The 25,632-nt window shown below is 49.2% G+C and overlaps 1 long non-coding RNA gene and 12 other non-coding genes across 13 annotated transcripts; all 13 read left to right on the plus strand.

The window, feature by feature from the left end:
• The first annotated feature begins 844 nt into the window (after window positions 1-844).
• On the plus strand, window positions 845-935 carry LOC128580236 (small nucleolar RNA SNORD116). Its single transcript, XR_008378566.1, has one exon. It is a non-coding gene; the product is annotated as a small nucleolar RNA SNORD116 (small nucleolar RNA).
• A 2,100-nt stretch (window positions 936-3,035) lies between these two features.
• Window positions 3,036-13,181, plus strand: LOC128579826 (uncharacterized). The gene is made up of 4 exons (XR_008378278.1): window positions 3,036-3,112; window positions 5,023-5,156; window positions 7,376-7,500; window positions 13,056-13,181. It is a non-coding gene; the product is annotated as an uncharacterized LOC128579826 (long non-coding RNA).
• Window positions 3,174-3,264, plus strand: LOC128580210 (small nucleolar RNA SNORD116). Its single transcript, XR_008378540.1, has one exon. It is a non-coding gene; the product is annotated as a small nucleolar RNA SNORD116 (small nucleolar RNA).
• LOC128580243 (small nucleolar RNA SNORD116) lies at window positions 5,216-5,307 on the plus strand. Its single transcript, XR_008378573.1, has one exon. It is a non-coding gene; the product is annotated as a small nucleolar RNA SNORD116 (small nucleolar RNA).
• LOC128580208 (small nucleolar RNA SNORD116) lies at window positions 7,562-7,652 on the plus strand. The gene has a single exon (XR_008378539.1). It is a non-coding gene; the product is annotated as a small nucleolar RNA SNORD116 (small nucleolar RNA).
• Window positions 9,585-9,676, plus strand: LOC128580228 (small nucleolar RNA SNORD116). Its single transcript, XR_008378558.1, has one exon. It is a non-coding gene; the product is annotated as a small nucleolar RNA SNORD116 (small nucleolar RNA).
• LOC128580221 (small nucleolar RNA SNORD116) lies at window positions 11,208-11,298 on the plus strand. The gene has a single exon (XR_008378551.1). It is a non-coding gene; the product is annotated as a small nucleolar RNA SNORD116 (small nucleolar RNA).
• A 70-nt stretch (window positions 13,182-13,251) lies between the features above and the next one.
• On the plus strand, window positions 13,252-13,344 carry LOC128580223 (small nucleolar RNA SNORD116). Its single transcript, XR_008378553.1, has one exon. It is a non-coding gene; the product is annotated as a small nucleolar RNA SNORD116 (small nucleolar RNA).
• Window positions 13,345-15,471: 2,127 nt separating this feature from the next.
• Window positions 15,472-15,562, plus strand: LOC128580204 (small nucleolar RNA SNORD116). The gene has a single exon (XR_008378535.1). It is a non-coding gene; the product is annotated as a small nucleolar RNA SNORD116 (small nucleolar RNA).
• Window positions 15,563-17,314: 1,752 nt separating this feature from the next.
• On the plus strand, window positions 17,315-17,406 carry LOC128580230 (small nucleolar RNA SNORD116). The gene has a single exon (XR_008378560.1). It is a non-coding gene; the product is annotated as a small nucleolar RNA SNORD116 (small nucleolar RNA).
• Window positions 17,407-19,595: 2,189 nt separating this feature from the next.
• Window positions 19,596-19,686, plus strand: LOC128580202 (small nucleolar RNA SNORD116). Its single transcript, XR_008378533.1, has one exon. It is a non-coding gene; the product is annotated as a small nucleolar RNA SNORD116 (small nucleolar RNA).
• Window positions 19,687-21,656: 1,970 nt separating this feature from the next.
• On the plus strand, window positions 21,657-21,748 carry LOC128580220 (small nucleolar RNA SNORD116). Its single transcript, XR_008378550.1, has one exon. It is a non-coding gene; the product is annotated as a small nucleolar RNA SNORD116 (small nucleolar RNA).
• Window positions 21,749-24,045: 2,297 nt separating this feature from the next.
• On the plus strand, window positions 24,046-24,137 carry LOC128580214 (small nucleolar RNA SNORD116). Its single transcript, XR_008378544.1, has one exon. It is a non-coding gene; the product is annotated as a small nucleolar RNA SNORD116 (small nucleolar RNA).
• Window positions 24,138-25,632: the final 1,495 nt, after the last annotated feature.

Below are 25,632 nucleotides of genomic sequence, written 5' to 3' on the forward strand. Positions count from 1 at the left end.
TGTGACAGAGCAACCACCACATGCTAAGATGGAGATGTTTAGTGATGGATCTGGCCTTGATTCCAAGGTGATGGTGGGAGGCAGAGTCCAGTACTGAGGGCAGATGATGTTCTGGGCCTTGAGCTGGAGAAGCCCAGTCAGTTTAAGAATGTTGTCTTTTCTGGGGTTGCTGAGTTTCCCCTGTGAGTAAGGCACCTAGGGTGTGGTAGATTTGAGCTTCAGCACTGCTCCTGTGGGAATAATATGGCATGGTGCCACCCTTCCAAGTGTTCCTAGGCCCGCAGGAAATCAGCTGTTATGGTGGAGGGAGCAGGTTTTCCTTGAAACCATTTCCGTGTAATTATCCCCCTGGGGTTTGTGTCTTGTGATGGTCCAGAGGAGGGCTTTGCGTAAGGAGTGACAGCCTTGCTGTGCCGAGAAGATTTTTCCCTGGCCATGCTCTCGAACGTGCTTATGCAGGCCTTGTTGGCATGTGACAGGGAGCTGCAGCTCCATGGACAATCATGCAGGTTTCCACTGAAGATGGGGATGTCCAGGAGCTCTGAGGGAGGTTTTAGTGCAGGAGCTTGAATGTCCCTACACTTTGACTCTGTGTTCCTGTCTAATGTTCTCAAGCAGACATGTGTTCCCTCTTTACATCGCAGATGCTATTGCTATGGAAGGAATGCCAGTGGTCCTCAGGGGAGACCTTCATATTGTGGGGTCCCCAGACATGGCAAGAAGTTCACAGATAGCTTTTTCTGTGTCGTGGGACCTTTCATGTCCTGTTGGAGTTTTCTGGAAAGTAAGAGTGCTTATTCCTCAGCAGGCCATTGCCTCTTGGCCAGGGGCAACAAATGTGCATGGACGGATGATGACTTCCAGATATGCATTCCTTGTAAAGCTAAACAAATGAGTAATAACTCCATACCATCTTCCTCATCAAACTGAAGTCCAGCGTGTGTTTCCAACGTGATATGGCAGAAACACAAAGAGAGAGGAGAGAGAGAATAGAGATAGAGGGATAGAAAGAGAAAGGGATGTCTTCCATGCACTCACGTGGCTTGTAACATTGTGTTTATCAGGGCTTGGGACACAGTGCTGCCAGTGGAATGGGGATTCACTGGGTAGTTTGCCATTGCCAGTGGTGGACATGACCCACCAGGAATAGAAAGAATAGTTGGTGAAATGAGGTAAGCCCTGGCCCTCCTGTGGTGAGGGGTTGGCGAGTGTGCATTCAACACAAGAAGAGTGAATCTTATCTTGCCTCTTTTAGCCCAGGCTGGTTCTTGAGGTCTCCTCCATGGGAGATAGTTTGTGCTGATCAGGAATAGAATACTAGGCCATGCCTGGGCAGTCAATGGTTCATTTCCTTGTAGGGCAGGAAGGACAATGTTTCTCGGGTGACTGGGCAGTACCACTTGCAGACTGTCACGAGCAGGCTATCTACACTGCTTTCTTGTTTGCTGAGGTGCTGGGGCATGGTGAATGCTGGGTTTCTCAGTGCATGGGGACACCTGAGTCCAGTGCCTACTGATGTCTCCTGCAGGTTGCGAAGGGTGTGTGCTGTGGGTGTGTCAACTTCCTACCACACTGTGGAGATTGATGCATAGCATTTGTACATCTGTCCGTTTGTGATGGGTTATGGTGGGGCCTAGGGAAACAAGTGAAATTTGTGTGGATGGCCAAGAAATGCTGTGTCCACGTGGGTGCAGGTTTAATTTGAGAAGAGAACTGGCACACACAAGCCTTCCAAGTAGGGCTTACTGTTAGAGTCCCAAAGAATGGGGGGCCCTAATCCCATTGGTTGCTGAGGTGGTGGTGGTGTTAGTGCACCAGGTAACTGTCATACCTACACGTGACTGCCATTTCGATGGGAAGGAGGATGGCATTCCATGGATCTGTATGAAACCTGTGGAGAAGCACGTCCTGGGAAAGTGTCTACCTTTCAGTTCCCCAGGGCCTTCTTGGGGTTACGTTTGTTTTCACATTCCTGCTGTTGGTGTCCTCAGTGAAAGAGTTGTGAGTGGATCACATATGCCCACGTCAAATCTGCTATATGTTTTTGATCAGCAGGCTGCATCTGTGGGCAAGGTTGACAGCGATGGGTGTTTCTCCCAGTCTCTGGGTTTCAATTGGTGGGCTTTTGTGAGGCAGTGGCTGGAGGCAAGTATCACACAAAGAAGAAAACTAAGTTTGGTTGACTCGTGTTCCTGGCCTCTTGGTAGAGCCGACTTTTGGAGGGATTGGTGTGGTGATAATACTTTGTTGTGAAGAGCTTGACGCTTCCCTCATCTGCTAAAGCACTTTCAGCCATAACCTGTTTCCATGGAAACATTTCAGAGACTTGGCTACTTTCCCCATGGGGAAAGGTAGAAGAGACTTTGTACCGGTTAAGGCACAGGCCACATTTGGATTTCCGCTCAGAGTTAGGAATTTGGTAAGTAGTGTTGATTTTCCCTCATCAAGATAATGGCAGACTTACCGACAGGTTGCATGAGGCACGGTAGTCTTGCTGATTTTCCTCTGGGTGCTGTCTCCTGAGGAGGGACTTCACATCTGGGTACCCATGTCACGTGGAGTATGTTGTGAGCACGAAGTAACAGGCATTGTCTGCACATTATCTGTTGGACTCTCAGCCCAAGCCATAGCAATTCAGTTGGGGCGTGGGGTAAGCCTCGGGCTTATTACAATCCAGGGGGCAGTCAAAGGCCACCTGATCAGCTGCTCTGGCTTCCAGGGCTATATTGAGTGACCTTGCTGACCCTGAAGCAAGAAGTCCATGCATCAGTGGTGTTTCATGGGATAATGGGCTGGAGATGGGTACAAAACTTATATGGGTAAAGCTGGCATGCATATGATTCTGCTTGCATGAACTGGGGGAAGCCATGTAAATACATATAGATAGGAGATATACCTAAAGGATGGGTGAGCAAACACTAAGGCCCTTGAGACGTGTGAACCTGCCCACCTTCTGAAATAGTTGTGTGTTTTCTCTGTCCCAGCAGGTGAAGAGTCACAGCAGAAACACCAAAGGCCAGGTGTAAACCAAGCGACTGATGTGTGCTAACAGGAAACACCAGGGAGCCCTTGAACGCCTACTTTTTGTCAAAGTGACCAAGTGATCCTGAAAGTAAGGGGCTCTTTTGCCAACAACATAACTTTCCTAATATTCCAGGCCATTGAATGTGCATGGATCAATGATGACTCCAAATAAACATTCCTTGGAAAGCTGAACAAAATGAGTGAAAATTCTATACCCTTGTCATCATTGAACTGAGGTCCAGCACGTGGCTCCACCAGGAAATAGATGGGGAGGGCTGAAGTTTGCCTGTTCACATGGGTGGAACCATCGGGTCGCTCAGGGCATCGCATGTGTTCTGTGTTTCAAAAAGGCAGTTTTCATTGCAGTGGCCAGCTTCCAGGTGATGTGATGGACTGGTCTTAAGATAGTGTCCTGGCTGGGTGGGGAAGCACATAGCCAGTCAGCAGTAGTTAGTTGAGTGTACATGTGGTACTGTCAGAGGTAGGCAGTGGCTCCCCTCTGAGGGTATGGCACTGTCAGGCCTATGTCGTAGCCTGCCTCTCAGCATACAGAGTGGACACTGTAATAGTGGGCACTGTAAAGCCCCTTGTGCCTCAGTGGAAGATGGATCATTTTGGTGGAGCATAGTGCTGAAGTCCATGACTCCACTGTCATTTGTCTCGGGTTTGTCCTTTGGTGAGGATATTAGAGTAGCCATGCTGGATGTGCATAATCCATGGCACACGATAATGGGGAAGTGGCACCAGAGAATTATGTTGTTCCCGGTAGTCTTCAGAAGATGTCTGTGTTTTACTTGCATGTGTACCATTATGACAAAAATTCCAGGGCAGCTATTTATTACTGCGGGTTGAGGGCAGAGTGCAATGTGTACAATTTGCAAGCCTTCCACTGGGACCAATGTGTTTCTGCTTTGGGTGATGGATGTTCCCCATAAAGCGAGGCAGGCCAGGTCTGAGCAAGGATGCAGGGATGGAATGTGATGCCCTGTCCACACGGAAGGCGAACTTCTCTGAATTGCCTCGGTTTCTTGAAGGTACCCCTGCCGGGATATGACTGCTAATTTTCTCTGCGGGAGGCACATGCAGTACTAATGTAGGCCCATAAGTGCTTCGGCCAAGGTTGGGTGCATTACAGGCAGTGATTCTTGTTTAGTTTTTCCATTGGATCTTAAGGCGATCATGTTTTGAGTTTGGGGGCTGTTGCCTTCCTAGAGCACAGAAAGCTCATGGCAGTTGTGGTCAAGGAGAGTTCAACGCTTCAGGTGTCCACATGACATTTTCACGGGCATGTAGATCCTCAAGGTCTGTATGTGGACAGACCTATCTCCTTCCTCCTGAGAGGGTCTTTTGCCAGTCAATCTTTTTTCTATTGGCAGTTAGAATGGAGGTTTCCAGGATGGATCCTCTCTGGACTCCAAGGTGATGGTGGGAGAGAGAGTCCAGTGCCAAGGCCAGATGATGTTCTGGGCCTTGAGGTGGAGAAGCCCAGTCGGTTTGAGAATGTTTGCCTTTTCTGGGGGTTGCTGAGTTTCCCTTGTGAGTAAGGCACCGAGGGTGTGGTAGATTTGTGCTTCAGCACTGCTCCTGCAGGAACAATATGGCATGGTACCACCCTTCCAAGTGCTCCTAGGCCCACAGGAAATCAGCCATTATGGTGGATGACGCAGGTTTTCCTTGAAACTATTTCCGTGCAACTATCCCACTGGAGTTTGTCTGTTGCCATGGGCCAGAGGAGGGCTTTGCGTAAGGAGTGACAGCCTCTGTGTGCCGAGAAGATTTTTCCCTGGCCATGCTCTCGAATGTGCTGATGCAGGCCCTGTTGGCATGTGATAGGGAGCTGCAACTCCATGTACACCCATGCAGGTTTCCACAGGAGATGGGTATGTCCAAGAAGCTCTGAGGGAGGTTATAGTGCAGGGGCTTGAATGTCCCTACCTTTGGCCCTGTGTTCCTGTCTGATTTTCTCAAGCTGACATGTGTTTCCTCTTTATGTTGCAGATGCTGCTGCCATGGAAGGAATGCCAGTGATCCTCAGGGGAGACCTTCGAATCATGGGTTCCGCAGACATAGGAAGAAGCTCACAGACAGCTGTGTCCTGGGATCTTTCATGTGTTGTTGGAATTTTCGGGAAGGTAAGAGCGCTTAGTCTTCAGCAGGTCATTGCCTTTTGGCCAGGGGCAAAAACCTGCATGGATGGATGATTACTTTCAGATATGCATTCCTTGGAAAGCTAAAGAAAACGAGTAACAATTCTATACCATCTTCCTCATCAAACTGAGGTCTAGCATATGTTTCCAACATGATGGGGCAGAGACACAAAGAAAGAGAGAATAGAGAGAGAGGGATAGAAAGAGAGAGGGATGTCTTCCATGCACTCATGTGGCTTCCAGCATTGTGTTCATCAGGGCTTGGGACATGTGCTGCCAGAACAATGGTGAGTCACTGGGTAGTCCGCCATTGCCAGTGGAGGACATGGTTCAGCAGGAATAGAATAGTTGGGGAGAGGAGGCGAGCACTGGTCTTCCTATGATGAGTTGTTGGGGAGTGTGTATTCAGCACGGGAAGAGTGAATCTTACCTTACCTCTTTGAGCGCAGGTTGCTTCTTGAGGTCATGCTCCTTGCTCCCCCATGGGAGACACTTTGTTCTGGTCAGGAGTAGAACACTAGGCCACACCTGGGCAGTCATTGGCTTATTTACCTGTAGGGCAGGAGGGACAGTGTTTCTCTGGTGCCTGGGCAGTACCAGTAGCAGGCCGTCACGAGCAATCTGTCCACACTGCTTTCCTGTCTGGTGAGGTGCCACGGGATGGTGAACACATTGGGTTTCTTGGCACATGGGGACACCCGAGTCCAAGCCCAGTGATGTCTCCTGCAGGTTGGGAAGGGTGTTTGCTTTGGGTGTGTCAACTTCCCACCACACTGCGGAGATTTGTGCATAGCATTTGTGAGTCTGCCCATGTGCGATTGGGTCATGGTTGGGCCCAGGGAAGCATGTGAAGTTTATGCGGATGGCCAAGAGATGTTGTGTCCACGTGTGTGCAGGTGAAATTTGAGTGGATAACTGTCCATACACATGCCTTCCACATAGGACTACTGTTTTAGAGTCCCAAAGAACAGGAGGCACTAATCCTGTTGGTTGGTGACGTTGTGATGTTGTTAGTGTGCCAGCTGACTGTCATACCTACACATGGCTGCCATTCCAGTGGGAAGGAGGATGCTATTCTATGGATCTGTGTTAAACCTGTGGAGAAGCCCATCTGGGAAGGTGTCTACCTTTTAGTTCCCCAGGGCCCTCTTGGGGTTATGTTTGTTTTCACATTCCTGCTGTTGGTGTCCGGGGTGAAAGAGTCATGTGTGGATCACGTGTGCCCAGGTAAAATCTGCTACATGCTTTTGATCACCAGGCTGCATCTGTGGGCAAGGTCAGCAGCGATTGGTGTTCTTCTCAGTCTCTGGATTTCAATGGAGGTGGCCCCTGGTGGTATGGGCTTTTGTGAGGCACTGGCTGGAAGCAAGTATCACACATGGAAGAAAACTAAGTTCGGTTGACTCATGTTCCCGACCTCTTCATAGAGCTGACTTTTGGAGGGATTGGTGTGATGATAATACTTTGTGGTGAAGAGCTAGATGTTTTCCTCATCTGCTAAAGGAGTTTCAGCCATAACCTGTTTCTAGGGTAACATTTCTGAGTCCTGGCTACTTTCCCCATGAGGAAAGGGAGAATAGACTTTATAACAGTTACGGCATAGGCCACATTGGGATTCACGCTCAGGGTTAGGAATTGGGAAGGTAGTGTTGGTTTACCCTCATCAAGATAATGGCAGAGTTACTGACAGGTCATATAAGCCACAGTAGTCTTGCTGATTTTCCTCGGGGTGCTGGCCACTGAGGAGGACACCCACATCTGGGTACCCATATCACGGGGAGTGCATTGTGAGGGAGAAGTATGGGGCATGTGTGGACATTGTCTGTTGGACTCCCAGCCCAAGACACAGTGATTTTGTTGGGGGTGGTGGGGATGGTCTTAGGCTTATTACAATCCCAGTGGAGGTCAAAGGCCTGCTTAGCTACTCAGGCATCCAGGGCTATATTGAGTGACCTTCTTGACACCGAAGCAAGAACTCCAAGCATCAGTGGTGTTTTGTGGGACAATGCACTGGAGATTTTTATGAAGCTCATATATGTAAGGCTGGCGTGCATATGTTTCTGCTCGCATGAACTGGGGGAATCAAGTAAATAGAGATAGATAGGAGATATACCTAAAGGGTGGGTGAGCAAACACTAAGGCTCTTGTGACATGTGAACCTGCCCCCCTTCTGAAGTAGTTCTGTGTTTCCTCTGCCCTGGCAGGTTAGGAATCACAGCAGAAACACCAAAGGCCAGGTGGAAACCAAGTGTCTGATGTGCACTAACAGGAAACACCAGGCAGCCCGTGAACTCCTCCAGCATGGCAAAGTGACCAAGTGATTATGAACGTAAGGGGCTCTTTTCCCAACACAATAACATTTCTAATATTCCAGGCCACAGAATGTGCGTGGATCGATGATGACTCCAAATAAACATTCCTTGGAAAGCCGAACAAAATGAGTGAAAACTCTATACCATTGTCCTCACTGAACTGAGGTCCAGCACGTAACTCTAAGAGGGAATAGAGTGGGAGGGATGACGTCCACCTGTTCACGTGGGTGACACCATATCGTCGCTCAAGGTATCAAATGTGGTCTGTGTTATGAGAAGGCAGTCTTCAGTGCAGTGGGCAGCCTCCAGGTGATGGGAAGACTGGTGACCTGTGGGGAGTGGGGAAGCACACAGCCAGTCAGCAGTTGTTAATTGAGTGTACATGTGGAACTGTCAGAGGTAGGCAGTGGCTTCCCTCTGAATGTATGGCACTGTCAGGCCTAGGCTGTAGCCTGCCTCTCAGCGTACGGAGTGGGTACTATAATAGTGCCACTAAAGCCACTCTCACCTCAGTGGAAGATGGGTCATTGTGGTGGAGCATAGAGCCCAAGGCCAAGGCTCCACTGTCCTTTGTCTCTTTGTCTCGAGTTTGTGCTTGGATGAGGATATTAGAGTACCTATGCCTGGTGTGCCGAATCCATGGCAGGTGGTGATGAGGGGGTTGGGGCAGTGAATTATGTTGTTCACGGGAGTCTTCAGAAGATGTCTGTGTTTTGCTTGCCTGTGCACCATGATGACACAAATTCCAGGGCTGCTATTTCTTCCTGCGGGATGGAGGACAGAGTGCAATGTGTGCAATTTGTCAGCCTTCTGTGGGGACTGATGAGTGTCTTCTTTGAGCAATGGATGTTCCCCATATAGTGGGGCAGGCTGGGTCTAAGCAAGAATGCAGGGGTAGAACGTGATGCCCTGTCCACTGGGGAGGTGAACTTCTCCAGATTGCCTCAGTTTCTTGAAGGTACCCCTGCCAGAACACGACTGCTAATTTTATCTGTGTGAGGCACATGCAGTCCTAATATAGGCCGAGAATTGCTCCCAGCCAAGGTCAGGTACATTGGGAGTCAGTGATTCTTGTTTCCTTTTTCCATTGGATCTTAAGGTGATTTGATTTCTGGGGATGTTGCCTTCCTAGAGCACAGACAGCTCATGCAGTTGTGTTTGAGGAGCGTTCAATATGTTAGGTGTTCATGTGACATTTTCATGGACATGTAGATCCGCAAGGTCTGTATGTCGACAGACTTTTCTCCTTCCTTCTCAGAGGGTCTTTTGCCAGTCAGTCCTTTTGCTCTTCTGTGTCACAGAGCCACCACCACAAGTTAGGATGGAGCTGTTGGGCATGTATCCACTCTGGACTCCAAGGTGATGGTGGCAGGCAGAGTCTAGTTCCTAGGCCAGATGATGTTCTGGACCTCGAGGCCAAGAAGCCCTGTCGGTTTGAGCATGTGTGCCTTTTCTGGGGGTTGCTGAGTTTCCCCTGTGAGTAAGGCCCCGAGGGTGTGGTAGATTTGTACTTCAGCATGCTCCTGCGGGATCAATATGACATTGCTCCTAGGCCCACAGATAATCAGCCCTTGTGGTGGAGGGGGCAGGTTTTCCTTGAAACTATTTCTGCACAACTATCCCACTGGAGATTGTCTTGTATCGGCAAGAGGAGGGCTTTGCATAAGGAGTGACAGCCTCTGTATGCAAAGAAGATTTTTCCCCATCCATGTTCTTGAAAGTGGTGATCCAGGCCCTGTTGGCATGTGACAGGGAGCTGTAGCCCCATGCACTCCGTGCACACATCCACAGGAGATGGGGAAGTTCAGGAAGCTTTGAGGGAGGTTTTAGTGCACATTTAGTGAATGTCCCTAACCTTTGGCTCTGTGTTCCTGTCTGATGTTCTCAAGCATGCATGTGTTCCCTCTTTATATAGCAGATGCTATTGCCATGGAAGGAATGTCAGTGGTCCTCAGAAGAGACCTTCATATGGTGGGGTCCCTGGACATGGGATGTAGGAGTGTCATGGGACATTTTGTGTGTTGTTAGAGTTTTCGGGAAGGTAAGAGTGCCTATTTCTTAGCAGGCCATTGCCTCTTGGCCAGGGGCAAAAAGTGTGCATGGATGGATGATGACTTCCAAATATGCATTCTGTGGAAAGCTGAACAAAATGAGTGACAACTCTATATCATCTTCCTCATTGAACCGAGTTCCAGCACGTGTTTCCAACATAATATGGCAGATACACAAAGAGAGAGAGAATAGAGAGAGAGAGTGGGATGGAAAGAGAGAGGGATATCTTCCATGCACTCATGTGGCTTCCATCATTGTGTTTATCAGGGGTCAGGACACAGTGCTGCAAGAGGAATGAGGATTCACTGGGTAGTTTTCCATTGCCAATGGAGGACATTGCCCAGAAGGAATAGTAGAGTTGGTAAGAGGAGGTGAGGACTGGCCCTCCCATGGTGAGAGGTTGGTGAGTGTGCATTCAGCATGGGAAGAGTGAATCAAATGTCTAATGTGCACTAACGGGAAAAACAAGGGAGCCCTTGAACACCTGCGGTGTGGCAAAGTGACCAAGTGATCATGAAAGCAAGGGGCTCTTGATCGCCAGGCTGCATCTGTGGACAATGTTGGCAGTGATGGGTGTTCTTCCCAGTCTCTGGGTTTCAATTGGAGTTTGGCCTTTGGGGTATGGGCTTTTGTGAGGACCTGGCTGGAGGCAAGTATCACACAAGGAAGAAAACTATGTGCAGTTGACTTGTATTCCCGACCTGTTGGTAGAGCCGACTTTTGGAGTGATTGGCGTGGTGATAATACTTTGTTGTGAAGTGCTAGACATCTCCCTCATCTGCCAAAGCACTTTCAGCCATAACCTGTTTCTAGGGAAACATTTCTGAGACCTGGCTACTTTGCCCACAGGGAAAGCGGGGAGAGACTTTGTAAGGTTTAAGGCACAGGCCACATTGGGATTCACACTCAGGGTTAGGAATTGGGAAGGTAGTGCTGTTTTTTCCTCATCAAGATAATGGAGGACCCACTGACAGGTTGCATAAGGCACAGTAGTCTTGCTCATTTTCCTCTAGGTCCTATCCCCTGAAGAGGGCTCCCACATCTGGGTACCCATATCATGAAGAGTGCACTGTGAACAAGAAGTAAGGGGAATTGTCTGGCCATTGTCTGTTGTACTCCCAGCCTAAGCCTAAGTGATTTGGTTGGGGCGTGGGTATAGTCTTCATCTTATTCCAATCCCAGTGGAGGTCAAAGGTCTGCTTAGCTGCTTAGGCATCCAGGGTTATATTGAGTGACCTTGCTGACACTGAAGCAAGAACTCCAAGCATCAGTGGTGTTTTGTGAGACAATGCGCTGGAGATGGGTATGAAGCTCATACGTGTAAGGCTGGCATGTGTATATTTCTGCTCACATGAACTGGGGGAATCAAGGAAATAGAAATAGATAGGAGATATACCTAAAGGGTGGGAGCAAACACTAAGGTTCTTGGGACGTGTGGACCTGCCCCCCATTCTGAAGTAGTTGTGTGTTTCTTCTGCCCCGGTAGGTAGTGAGTCACAGCAGAAACACCAAAGGCCAGGTTGAAACCAAATGTCTAATGTGCACTAACGGGAAAAACCAGGGAGCCCTTGAACACCTGCAGTGTGGCAAAGTGACCAAGCGATCATGAAAGCAAAGGGCTCTTTTCCCAATACAATAACTTTCCTAATATTCCAGGCCACAGAATCTGCATGGATCAATGATGAATCCAAATAAACATTACTTGGAAAGCTGAACAAAATGAGTGAAGACTCTATACCGTTGTCCTCAATGAACTGAGGTCCAGCACGTGGCTCCACCAGGAAATAGAGAGGGAGGGATGACTTCTGCCTGTTCAGTTGCAGAGTCGATCAGGGCATTGAATGTGCTCCGTGTTGTGAGAAGTCTGTCTTTAGTGCACTGGGCAGCCTCCAGGTGATGGGACGAACTGGTCTTAGTATTGTTTCTTGGTGGAGTGGCAAGCACACTGCTTGTCAGCAGTTGTTAGTTGAGTGTACAAATGGGACTTGCAGAAGTAGACAGTGGCTTCCCTCTGAGCGTATGGTACTGTCAGGCCTAGGCTGTAGCCTGCCTCTCAGCACACAGAGTGAGTACTGTTATAGTGCCACTAAAGCCCTTTGTGCCTCAGTGAAGGATGGGACATTGTGGTGGAGCATAGAGCTCAAGGCCAAGTGTCCACTGTCCTTTGCCTCAGGTTTATCCTTGGGTGGAGATATTAGAGTGGCCATCCTGGGTGTGCAGAATCCATGTCAGGCAGTGATGCGGAGGTTGGGGCCAGAGAATTATGTTGTTCACGGGAGTCTTTATAAGGTGTCCATGTTTTGCTTGCATATGCACCATAATGACACAAATTCCAAGGCAGGTATTTATTCCTGCGGGATGGAAGGCAGAATGCAATGTGTGTAATCTGCTAGCCTTCCATGGGGACAGATGAGTGTCTGCTTTGGGTGATGGATGTTCCCCATTTAGCAGGGAGGCAGGGTCTGAGCAAGGATGCAGGGGTGGAACGTGATGCCCTGTCCACAGGGGAGGTGAGGTACCTCAGTTTATTGAAGGTACACCTGCTAGAACCCTACTGCTAATTTTCTCTGCGGGAGGCACATGCAGTCCTAATGTAGGCCCAGATGTGCTCCCAGCCAAGGTCAAGTACATTTTGGGTCAATGATTCTTGTTTCCTTTTCCATTGGATCTTAAGGGGATCATATTTTGATTTCTGGGGCTGTTGCCTTCCTAGAGCATACACAGTTCAGGGAAGTTGTAGTCAGGGAGAGTTTAACATGTCAGGTGTCCATGTCACATTTTCTCAGACATGTAGACCCCCAAGGTCTCTATGTGGACAGACCTCACTACTTCCTTCTAAGGGAGTCTTTTGCCAGTCAGTTGTGTTCTTTTTCTGTGTGACAGAGCTGCTGCCACATGGTAGGATGGAGGTGCCAGGGATGGATCCACTCTGGACTCCAAGGTGGTAGTTAGTTGGAGGCTGAGTCCAGTGCTGAGGCCGGACAATGTTCTGGGCCTCAAGGCTGAGAAGCCCAGTCCGTTTGAGCATGTGTGCCTTTTCTGTGGGTTGCTGGGTTTCCCCTGTGAGGAAGGCACCAAATGTGCAGTAGATTTGTGCTTCAGTATTGCTGCTGTGGAATCAATACGGTATGGTACTGCCTTGCCAAATGCTTCTAGACTAGCAGGAAATCAGCCATTGTTGTGGAGGGGGGTTTTCCTTGAAACTACTTCTACACAACAATCCCACTGCAGTTTTTCTCTTGGGATAGCCAGAGGAGAGTGTTTCTTAAGGAGTGACAGCATCCGTGTGTCGAGAAGATTTTTCCCTGACCGTGCTCTTCAAAGTGCTAATGCATGCCCTGTTGGCATGTGACAGAGAGCTGCAACCCCATGCACTCTGTGCAGGTGTCCATAGGTGATAGGGAAGTTCAGGAAGCTCTCAGGGAGGTTTTAGTACAGGGGCTTGAATGTCCCTACCCTTTGACCCTGTGTTCTTATCTGATGTTCTCAAGTGGACATGTGTTCCCTCTTTACATTGCAGATGCTATTGCCATGGAAGGAATGCCAGTGGTCCTCAGGAGAGACCTTCATATGATGGGGTCCCCAGACATGGGATGAAGCTCACGGACAGCTGTGTCTTAGGGTCTTTGGTGTGCTGTTGAATTTTTCGGGAAGGTAAGCGTGTGTATTCCTGAGCTGATGAATTTGCCTCTTGGCCAGGGGTAGAAATGGTGCATGGATCAATGATGAATTCTAGATATGCATTCCTTAGAAAGCTGAACAAAATGAGTGAACAACTCTATACCATCTTCCTCGTCAGAGTGAGGTCCAGCACGTGTTTCCAACATGATATGGCAGAGATGCAGAAAGACAGGAGAGAGAGAGAGAGAGAGATAGAAAGAGAGAAGGAAGTCTTCCATGCACTCACGTAGCTTCCAGCATTGTGTTTATCAGGGCTTGGGACACTGCTGCATGAGAAATGAGGAGTCACAATGGTAGTTCGCCATTGCAGTGGAGGACATGGCTCAGTTGGAATAGTAGAGTTGGTGAGAGGAGGTGAGCCCTGGGTCTCCGTGGTGAGAGGTTGGCGAGTATGTCTCAGCATGGAAATAGTGAATCTTACCTTGCCTCTTTCGGCTTGGGGTGGTTGTTGAGGTCATGCTCCCCTATGGAAGACAGTTTGCTGTGGTCAGGAATAGAACACTAGGCCATGCCTAGACAGTCATTGGCTCATTTGCCTGTAGGGCAGGAGGGATAGTGTTTCTCGGGTCACCAGGCAGTACCAGTGGCAGGCTGTCATGAACAGGCTATCCACACTGCTTTCCTGTCTGGTGAGGTGCCAGGGGATGGTGAACGCATTGGGTTTCTCAGGGCATAGGGACACCCGAGTCCATTGCCCAGCGATGTCTCCTGCAGGTTGCGAAGGGTGTGTGCTGTGGGTGTGTCAACTTCCCACCACACGGGGGAGATTGGTACATAGCATTTGTGAGTTGGCCCATGTGGGATTGCATCATGCTGGGACCCAGGGAGGCATGTGAAGCTTGTGGGATGGCCAAGAGATGCTGTGTTCACGTGCGTGCAAGTGGAATTTGAGCCGAGAACTGGCACACACTTTCCTTCCAAGTAGGGTTGTGTGTTTTCAAGTCCCAAAGCACAGGGGCCACTAATCCTGATGGTTGCTGATAGGGTGCTATTGTTAGGTGGCTGGCAGACTGTCATCTATACGAAGTATTGTGGATGCTATTCTGGTGGGTAGAAGGATGGCATTTCATGGATATGTGTGAAACCTGTGGGGAAAACTGTCCTAGGATGGTGTCTACATTTCATTTCTACAGGGCCCTCTTGGGGTTACGTTTGTTTTTGCATTCCTGCAGTTGGTGTCCTTGGTGAAAGAGTCGTGAGCAGATCACACGTGCCCAGGTCAAATCTGCTACATGTTTTTGATTGCTAGGCTGCATCTGTGGGCAAGGTTGGCAGCGATGGGTGTTCTTCCCAGTCTCTGGGTTTCAATTGGAGATGGCCCTCGGTGGTATGCGCTTTTGTGAGGCACTGGCTAGAGGCAAGTGTCACACAAGGAAGAAAACTAAGTTCAGTTGACTCGTGTTCCATACTTCTTGGTAGAGCTGACTTTTGGAGGGATTGGCGTGGTGACGATACTTTGTGGTGAAGAGGGAAACATTTTCTTCATATGACAAAGCAGTTCTAGCCATAACCTGTTTCTATGGAAACATTTTAGAGACCTAGCTACTTTCCCCCTGGAGGAGGGAGGAGGAAACTGTCTAAGGTTTAAGGCACAGGCTACATTGAGATTCATGGTCTGGTTTAGGAATTGGAAAGGTAGTGTTGGTTTTCCCTCATCAAGTTCCTGGCGTACATATTGTGGCATTATCAGTTGGACACCCAGCCCAAGTCTTAGCAATTCAGTTGGGGCCTGGGGTAATTCTCAGGCTTATTACAATCCAGAGGGAGGTCAAAGGCCTCTTGCTCAGGTACTCAGGCATCCAAGGCTATATTGAGTGATCATGTTGACGCTGAAGCAAGAAGTCCATGCATCAGTGCTGTTACATGGGATAATGGACTCCAGATGTAAAAACCTCATACAGGTAAAGCTGGCGTGTATATGATTCTGATATTGTGAATTGGGGGAGGCCATGGAAATACTGGTAGATAGGAGACATACCTGAAGGTTGGGTGAGGAAACACTCAGGCCCTTAGGACGTGTGAACCTGTCCCCCTTCTGAAGTAGTTGTGTGTTTTCTCTGCCCCGGCAGGTGAGGAATCACAGCAGAAACACCAAAGGCCAGGTGGAAACCAAGTGGCAGATGTGCACTAGCAGGAAACACCAGGGAACCCTTGAACGCCTGCTTTGTGGCGAAGTGACCAAGCGATTGTGAAGGTAAGAAGCTCTTTTCCCAACAGAATAACCTTTCTAATATTTCAGGCCACAGAATGTGCGTGGATCGATGATGACTCCAAATAAACATTCCTTGGAAAGCTGAACAAAATGAGTGAAAACTCTGTACCATCATCCTCATCAAACTGAGGTCCAGCACATGGCTCCAAGAGGGAATAGAGTGGGAGGGATGACGTCCACCTGTTCACATGGGTGACACCATATTGTCTCTTAGAGCATCAAATGTGTTCTGTGTTTTGAGAAGGCAGTCTTCAGTATAGTGAGCAGCCTCCAGGTGATGGGCAGACTGGTTTTAGGACCGTGTTGTGGCAGAGTGGGGCAGCACACAGCCGGTCAGCTGTTGTTAGTTGAGTGTACATGTGGAACTGTCAGAGGTAGCTACTGGCTTCCCTCTGAGCATATGGCACTGTCAGGCCTAGGCTGTAGCCTGCTTCTCCGCAAACTGAATGGGTACTGTTTATAGTGTCACTAAAGCCCCTCGTGCCTCATTGAAGGATGGGTCATTGTGGTGGAGCATAGAGCCCAAGGCCAAGGCTCAGACATCCTTTGTCTTGGGTTTATCCTTGCGTGAGGATATTAGAGTGGCCGTGCTGGGTGTGCAGAATCCATGGCAGGTCGTGATGGGGAAGATGGGGCCAGTGAATTATGTTGTTCACGGGAGTCTTCACAAGATGTCCATGTTTTCTTGCATGTGTACCATTATGACAAAAATTCCAGGGCAGCTATTTATTCCAGCGGGATGGAGTGCAGAATGCAATGTGTGTAATCTGCTAGCCTTCCGTGGGGACTGATGAGTATCTGCTTTGGGTGATGAATGTTCCCCATATAGCGGGGCAGGCCAGGTCTGAGCAAGGATGTGGGGATGGAACATGATGCCTTGTCCACAGAGGAGGTGAACTTGTCCAGATTGCCTCAGTTTCTTGAAGGTACCTCTGCTAGAATACAACTGCTAATTTTTTCTGCTGGAGGCACATGCATTCCTAATGTAGGCCCAGAAGTACTATCAGCCAAGGTCGGGTACATCACAGGTCAGTGATGCTTGTTTGCTTTTTCCATTGGATCTTAAGGGGATTATGTTTTGTTTCTGGGGCTGTTGCCTTTCTAGAGCACAGAAAGCTCATGGCAGTTGTGGTCAAGGAGAGTTCAACATGTCAGGTGTCCACATGACATTTTCATGGGCTTGTAGATCCACAAGGTCTGTGTGTCGACAGACGTATCTCCTTCCTTCCTTGTGCTCTTCTTTGTGATAGAGCAACCACCACATGCTAGGATGGAGGTGTTCGGGATAGATCTGGTCTTGATTCCAAGGTGATGGTGGGAGGCAGAGTCCGGTGCTGAGGCCAGATGATGTTCTGGGCCTCGAGATGGAGAAGCCCAGTCCGTGTAACTATCCCACTGGAGTTTGTGTCTTGTGATGGGCCAGAGGAGGGCTTTGTGTAAGGAGTGACAGTCTCTGTATGTGGAGAAGATTTTTACCTGGCCATGCTCTCGAAAGTGCTGATGCAGGCCCTGTTGGCATGTGACAGGGAGCTGTAGCTCCATGCACTCCCATGCAGGTTTCCACAGGGGATGGGGAAGTCCAGGAAGCTCCGAGGGAGGTTTTAGTGCAGGGGCGTGAATGTTCTGACCCTTTCACTCTGTGTTCCTGTCTGATGTTCTCAAGCAGGCATGTATTCCCTCTTTATATTGCAGATGCTATTGCCACAGATGGAATATCAGTGGTCCTCAGGGGAGACCTTCATATAGTGGGGTCCCTGGACATGGGAAGAAGCTCACAGACAGCTGTGTTGTGGGATCTTTCATGTGCTTTTGGAGTTTTATGGAAGGTAAGAGTGCCTATTCCTCAGCAGGCCATTGCCTCCTGGCCAGGGGTAAAAACTGTGCATGGATGGATGATGATTTCCAGATATGCATTCCTTGGAAAGCTAAAGAAAATGAGTGACAACTGTATACCATCTTCCTCATCAAACTAAGGTCCAGCCTGTATTTCCAACATGATATGGCAGAGATACCCAGAGAGAGAGAGAGAATAGAGAGAGAGGTATGTCTTCCAGGCACTCACATGGCTTCCAGCATTGTGTTTATCTGGTTTTTGGATACAGTGCTGCCAGAGGAATGGGGATTCACTGGGTAGTTCACCATTGCCAGTGGAAGATATGGCCCAGCAGGAATAGAATAGTTGGTGAGAGGAGGTGATCCCTGGCCTTCCCGTGGTGAGGTGTTGGTGAATGTGCATTCAGCACAGGAAGAGTGAATCTTACCTTGCCTCTTTGAGCCCAGGGTGATTCTTGAGGGCATATTCCTTGCTCCCCCATTGTAGACAGTTTGTTCTGGTCAGGGATAGAACACTAGGCCATGCCTGGGCAGTCATTGGCTCATTTCCCTTAGGGCAGGAAGGATAGTGTTTCTCAGGTGACCGGGCAGGCTGTCACAATCAGGCTATCCACACTGCTTTCCTGTCTGGTGAGGTGGTGGGGGATGGTGAACTCTGGGTTTCTCGGCACACAGGGACACCTGAGTCCAGTGCCCAGCGATGTCTCCTGCAGGTTGAGAAGGGTGTGTGCTCTGGGAGTGTCAGCTTCCCACCACACTGTGGAGATTGGCATTTGTACGTCTGCCCATGTGGGTCCTAGGGAAGCATGTGAAGTTTGTGTGGTTGGCCAAAAGATGCTATGTCCACGTTGAGACTAGAACTGGCCATACACATGCCTTCCAAGTAGGACTTACTGTTTTAGAGTCCCAAAGAACAGAGGGCACTAATCCCATTGGTTGCTGAGGTGGTGGTGGTGTTAGTGCGCCGGCTGACTGTCATACCTACACGTGGCTGCCATTCCAGTGAAAAGGAGGATGGCATTCCATGGATCTATGTGAATCCTGTGGAGAAGCCCATCCTGGGAAAGTGTCTACCTTTCAGTTCCCCAGGGCCCTCTTGGGGTTACGTTTTTTTCACATTCCTGCCGTTGGTGTCATTGGTGAAAGAGTTGTGAGCAGATCACATATGCCCAGGTCAAATCTGCTACATGTTTTTGATCAGCAGGCTGCATCTGTTGGCAAGTCAACAGCGATGGGTGTTCTTCTCAGTCTCTGGGTTTCAATTGGAGATGGCCCCTGGTGGTATGGGCTTTTGTGAGGCACTGGCTGGAGGCAAGTATCACACAGGAGGAAAACTAAGTTTGGTTGCCTCGTGTTCCCGACCTCTTGGTAGAGTCGACTTTTGGAGGGATTGGCGTGATGATAATACTTTGTTGTGAAGAGCTAGACATTTCCCTCATCTACCAAAGCACTTTCAGCCATAACCTGTTTCCACGAAAACATTTCTGAGAATTGGCTACTTTCCCTGTGGGGAAAGGGGGAAGAGACTTTGTTCAGGTTAAGGCACCGGCCACATTGGGATTCATGCTCAGGGTTAGGAATTAGGAGGGTACTGTTGGTTTTCCCTCATCAAGATAATGGTGGACTTATTGACATATCGCATAAGGCATGGTAGTCTTGCTGATTTTCTCTGGGTGCTGTCCCCTGAGGATGGCCCTGACATCTGGGTACCCATATCAAGTGGAGTACGTTGTGAGCACAAAGTAAGGGGCATTGTCTGGGCATTATCTGTTGGACTCTCAGCCCAAGCCATAGCAATTCACTTGGGGCATGGGGTAAGCCTCGGGCTTATTACAATCCAGGGGGCAGTCAAAGGCCACCTGATCAGCTGCTCAGGCATTCAGGGCTATATTGAGTGACCTTGCTGACACTGAAGCAAGAAGTCCATGCATCAGTGGTGTTTCATGGGATAATGGGCTAGAGATGGGTACAAAGCTCATACAGGTAAAGCTGGTGTGCATAGGATTCTGCTTGCGTGAACTGGGGGAAGCCATGGAAATACATATAGATAGGAGATATACCTAAAGGATGGGTGAGCAAACACTAAGGCCCCTGGGACATGTGAACCTGCCTCCCTTCTGAAGTAGTTGTGTGTTTCTCTGAGCCAGCAGGTGACAAGTTACAGCAGAAAAAGCAAAGCCAGGTGGAAACCAAGTGACTGATGTGCACTACCAGGAAACACCAGGGAGCCCTTGACCGCCTGCTGCATGGCGAAGTGAACAAGCGATAGGGAAAGTAAGGGCTCTTTTCCCAACAGTATAACTTTCCTAATATTCCAGGCCACAGAATGTGTGTGGATCGATGATGACTCCAAATAAACATTCCTTGGAAAGCTGAACAAAATGAGTGAAAACTCTGTACCATCGTCCTCATCGAACTGAGGTCCAGCACGTGGCTCCAAGAGGGAAAGGAAAGGGAGGGCTGATGTTAGCCTGTTCGCGTGGGTGACACCATGGGGTTGCATAGAGCATCGAATGTGGTCTGTGTTGTGAGAAGGCAGTGTTCAGTGCAGTGGGTAGTACCCAGGTGATGGGCAGACTGGTGTTAAGACTTTGTCCTGCCAGAAAGGGGACTCACACAGCCAGTTAGCAGTTGTTAGTTGAGTGTACATGTGGAACTGTCAGAGGTAGGTAGTGGCTTCCCTCTGAGCATATGGCACTGTCAGGCCTAGGCTGTAGCCTGCCTGTCAGCAGACAGAGTGGGTATTGTAATAGTGCCACTAAAGCCCCTTGTGTATCAGTGGAAGATGGGTCATTGTGGTTGAGCATAGAGCCCAAGGCCAAGGGTCTGCCATCATTTGTGTCGGGTTTGTCCTTGGATGAGGACATTAGAGTAGCCCTGCTGGGTGTGCAGAATCCATGGCAGGCTGTGAAGGGGAGGTTCGGGCCATTAATTTAACGTTGTTGATGGGAGTCTTCAGAAGGTGTCCATGTTTTGCTTGCATGTGCACCGTTATGACATAAATTCCAGGGCAGCTATTTATTCCAGTGGGATGGAGGACAGACTGCAATGTGTGCAATTTGCTAGCCTTCCGTGTGGACTGCTGAGTGTCTGCTTTGGGCAATGGATGTTCCCTATATAGTGGGGCAGGCCAAATCTGAGCATAGATGCAGGGGTGGAACGCGTGATGCCCTGTCTACAGGTGAGGTGAACTTCTCCATATTGCCTTGGTTTCTTGAAGGTACTCCCACCAGAACACGACTGCTAATTTTCTCTGCGGGAGCATATGCAGTACTAATGTAGGCCCAGAAGTGCTCCCAGCCAAGGAGCTGTACATTGTGGGTCAGTGATTCTTATTTCCTTTTTCCATTGGATTTAAGGGGATCATGTTTTGGTTTCTGGACTGTTACCTTCCTAGAATACAGACAGCTCATGGCAGTTGTGTTCTAGGACAGTTCAACACGTCAGGTGTCCGTGTGACATCGTCATGTGCATGTAGATCTGCAAGGTCTGTAGGTAGACAGACCTATCTCCTTCCTCCTGAGAAGGTCTTTTGCCAGTCGGCCCTGTTGCTCTTCTGTGTGACAGAGCCACCACCACGAGGTAGGATGGAGGTGTCGGGGAGGGAACCGCTCTGGACTCCAAGGTGATGGTGGAGTCAGAGTCTAGTACCGAGGCCAGATGGTGTTCTGGGCCTCGAGGCAGAGAAGCCCAGTTGGTTTGAGCATGTGTGCATTTTCTGGGGGTTGCTGAGTTTCCCCTGTGTGTAAGGTACTGAGGGTGTGGTAGATTTGTGCTTCAGCACTGCTCCTGTGGGATCAATATGTTATGTTACCACCCTGCCAAATGCTACTAGGCCTGTAGGTAATCAGCCATTGTGTTGGAGGGGGCAGGTTTTCCTTGAAACTATTTCCATGCAACTATCCCACTGGAGTTTGTCTCTTGCAATGGGTAAGGGTAGGGCTTTGCATAAGGAGTGACAGCCTCTGTGTGCTGGGAAGATTTTTCACTGGCCATGCTCTTGAAAGTGCTGATGTAGGCCCTGTTGTCATGACAGGGAGCTGCAGCCCCATGTACTCCCTGAAGGTGTCCACAGGGGATGGGTAAGTCCAGGAAGCTCTGAGGGAAGTTTTAGTGCAGGGGCATGAATGTCCATACCCTTTCTCTCTGTGTTCCTGTCTGATGTTCTCAAGCAGGCATGTGTTCCCTCTTTACATCACAGATGCTGTTGCCATGGATGGAATGCCAGTGGTCCTCAGGGGAGACCTTCGTATAGTGGCATTCCCAGACATGGGAAGAATCTCACAGACATCTGTCTCGTGGGTTATTTCATATGCTGTTGGAGTTTTCGGAAAGGTAAGAGTGCCTATTTCTCTGCAGACCATTGCTTCTTAGCCAGGGGCAAAAAGTGTGCACGGATGGATGATGACTTCCAGATATGCATTCGTTGGAAAGCTGAACAAAATGAATGACAACTCTATACCATCTCCTTCATTGAATGGAGGTCCAGTACGTGTTTCCAACGTGATATGGCAGACACAGAAAGGAAGAGAGAGAGAATAGAGAGAGAGAGTGTGATAGAAAAAGAGAGGGATGGCTTCCATTCACTCACGTGGCTTCCATCATTGTGGTTATCAGGACTTGGGACATGGTGCTGCCAGAGGAATAGAGATTCACTAGGTAGTTCGCCATTGCCAGTGGAGGACATGGCCCAGAAGTAATAGTAGAGTTGGTTAGAGTAGATGAGAACTGGCCCTCCCATGGTGAGAAGTTAAGGAGTGTGCATTCAGCACAGGAATAGTGAATCTTACCTTGCCTCTTTGAGCCCAGGGTCATTCTTGAAGTCATGCTCCTTGCTCCCCCATGGGAGACAGTTTGTTCTGTTCAGGAAAGAACACTAGGCCATGCCTGGGCAGTCATTGGCTCATTCCCCTATAGGGAAGGAGGGATAGTTTCTCAGGTGACTGGGCAGTACTGGTGGGAGGCTGTCACGATCAGGCTATCCACACTGCTTTCCTGTCTTCTGAGGTGTCGGGGGATGGTGAAGGAGTTTCTTCGCATATGGAGACACCCGATCCTGTGCCCTGTGATGTCTCCTGCAGGTTGGAATGGGTGCGTGGTGTGTGGGAACTTTACCTCCGCTGTGAACAGGGCATCACATTCTAGCCTCTGAAGTGAAACGTAGACACGTGGGTTTGTCATCTTCTGACCACATTGTGGAGATTGGTGCATAGCATTTGTGAGTCTGCCCATGTGCGGTTGGTCATGGTGGGGCCTAGTGAAGCACGTGAAGTTTGCGGGGATGGCCAAGAGATACTGTGTCCACATTTGTTCAGGTGACATTTGAGTGGAGAACTGGCACACACATGCCTTCCAAGGAGGGCTTACTGTTTTAGAGTCCCAAAGAGCGGGGGGGCACTAATCCCATTAGTTGCTGAGGTGGTGGTGGTGTAGGGCGATGGCTGACTGTCATATCTACATGTGGCTACCATTCTGGTGGGAAGGAGGATGGCATTCTATGGATCTGTGTGAACTCTGTGGAGAAGCCTTTCTAGAGAAGGTGTCTACATTTCACTTTAGGGGCTGGAATGTGATGCCCTGTCCACAGTGGAGGTAAAGTTCCCCTGATTGCCTTGGCTTGTTGAAGGTACCCTTGCCAGAACCCAACTGCCAATTTTCTCTGCAGGAGGCACATGCAGTTCTAATATAAGCCCGTAAGTGCTCCAGCCAAGGTCGGGTGCATTACAGGCCAGTGATCCTTGTTTACTTTTTCCATTGGATCTTCAGGGGATCATGTTTTGATTTCTGGGGCTGTTGCCTTTCTGGAGGACAGAAACATCATGTTAGTTATAGTTGAGGAGAGTTCAATATGTCAGTTGTCCACGTGACATTTTCATGGGCATATAGGTCTGCAATGTCTCTGTGGGCAAACCTATCTCCATTTCTTCTGAGGGGGTGTTTGCCAGTCAGTCCTGTTGCTCTTCTATGTGAGAGAGCCACAACCACATGGGAGGATGTAGGTATCGGGGATGGAACTGCTCTGGACTCCAAGGTGATGGTGGGAGGCAGAGTCCAGTGCTGAGACCAGATGATGTTCTGGGCCTTTAAGCAGAGAAGCCCAGTAGGTTTGAGCATGTGTGCCTTTTCTGGGAGTTGCTGAGTTTCCCCTGTGAGAAAGGCACCGAGGGTGTGGTACATTTGTGCTTCAGCATTGCTCCTCTGGGATCAATATGGCATACAACTGCACTGCCAAGTGCTTCTAGGCCCACAGGAAATCACCCCTGTAATAGAGGGGGCAGGTTTTCCTTGAAACTATTTCCACGCTACTTCCCCACTGGAGTATGTCTCTTAAGATGAGCCTGAGGAGGGCTTTGCATAAAGAGTGACAACTTCTGTGTGCCGAGAAGTTTTTTCCCTGGCCGTGCTCTTGAAAGTACTGATGCCGGCCCAGTTGTCATGTGCCTGGGACCTGAGCCCCACACACTCTCCTGCAGGTGTCCACAAACATGGGGAAGTTCTGGAAGCTCTGATGGAGGTTTTAGTGCAGGGATGTGAATGTTTCTGCCCTTTGGCCCTGTGTTCCTGTCTGATGTTCTCAAGCAGACATGTATTTCCTCCTTACATCACAGATGTTGTTGGTGCAGAAGGAATGCCAGTGGTCCTCAGGGGAGACCTTTGACATCGAAAGAAGCTGTATACAGCTGTGTCTTGGGGCCTTTGGTGTGCTGTTGGAGTTTTGGGGAAGGTAAGAATGCCTATTCCTCAGCAGGCCATTGCCTTTTGGCCAGGGGTAAAAACTGTGCACTGATCGATGATGACTTCCAGATATGCAATTCTTGGAAAGCTGAACAAAATTAGTGACAACTTTATACCATCTTCCTCATCGAACTGAGGTCCAGCACGTGTTTCCAACATGATATGGCAGAGACACGAGAGAGAGAGAGAATAGGGAGAGAGAGGGGGATAGAAAAAGGGAGGGATGTTTTCCATGCACTCACGTGGCTTCTAGGGCTTGTGTCTATCAGGGCTTGGGACGCAGTGCTGCCCAAGCAATGTGGAGTCACTGGGTAATTCGCCATTGGCAGTAGAGGACATGACCAACAAGGAAGAGTACGTTTGGTGAAGAGTGGTGAGCCCTAGCCCTCCCATGGCAAGGGGTTGGTTAGTGTGCATGGAGAACTGGAAGAATAAATCTTATCTTGGCTGTCTGATTCCATGGTAGTTCTTGAGGTGGTGCTTCTTGCTCCTCCATGGGAGACAGTTTGTTCTGGTCAGGAATAGAACACTAGGCCATGCCTAGGCAGTCATTGGCTCATTTCCCTGTAGGGAAGAAGGGATAGTGTTTCTCAGGTGACCAGGCAGTACCAGTGGCAGGCTGTCATGAGCAGGCTCTCCACACTGCTTTCCTGTCTGGAGAGGTGCCAGGGATGATGTCCTCATTTGGTCTCTCAACTCATGCGGACACCAGAGTCCAGTGCCCAGCGGCATCTCCTGCTGGTAGAGAATGGTGCGTATTGTGGGTGTGTCAGCTTCCCATTACACTGCAGAGATTGTTTCATAGCACTGGTGAGTCGGGTGTGGGGTTGGGTTATGATGGGGTGCAGGGAGTAACGCGAAGTTTGTGGGGATGGCTAAGAGATGCTGTGTTCACGTGTATGCATGTGGAATTTGAGTGAAGAACTGGCACACTCGTGCCTTCCATGTATGGTTGTGTGTTTTTGAGTCCTAAAGCAAAGGTGTCACTAATCCTGTTGGATGCAGACAGGATGGTGTTGTTAGGGGGCTGGCTGGCTGTCATCCATACACGTGGAAGCTATTCCAGTGGGTAGGAGGATAGCATTCCACAGATCTCTGTGAAACCTGTGGGGCAGCCTGTCCTAGGAAGTTGCATAAATGTCAATTCTCAGGGCCCTCTTGATTTTATGTTTTTTTCATACTCCTGCCATTGATGTTCTTCGTGAAAGAGTCCTGAGTGGATCACAGGTGCCCAGGTCAAATCCAGGACTTGGTTTTGATTGCCAGGCTGCATCTGTGGGCAAGATTGACAGCAATGGGTGTTCTGCCCAGGCTCTGGGTTTCAGTTGGATATGACTCTTAGTGGTATGGGATTTCATGAGTGGCACTGGCTGGAGGCAAGTATCACACGAGGAAGAAAACTAAGCTCAGTTGATTCATGTTCCCGACTTCTGGTTAGAGCAGACTTTTGGAGGGATTGGTATGGTGATAATAATTTGTCGTGAACAGGGATACATTTCTCTCATCTGCCCAAGCAGTTTCAGCCATAACCAGTTTCCATGGAGACATTTCTTTTTTTTTTTTTTTTTTTGGTAGAGACAGAGTCTCACTGTACTGCCCTCAGGTAGAGTGCTGTGGCGTCACACGGCTCACAGCA

Source organism: Nycticebus coucang, chromosome 2, assembly GCF_027406575.1.
Source record: "Nycticebus coucang isolate mNycCou1 chromosome 2, mNycCou1.pri, whole genome shotgun sequence".
Taxonomy (NCBI): Eukaryota; Metazoa; Chordata; class Mammalia; order Primates; family Lorisidae; genus Nycticebus; species Nycticebus coucang.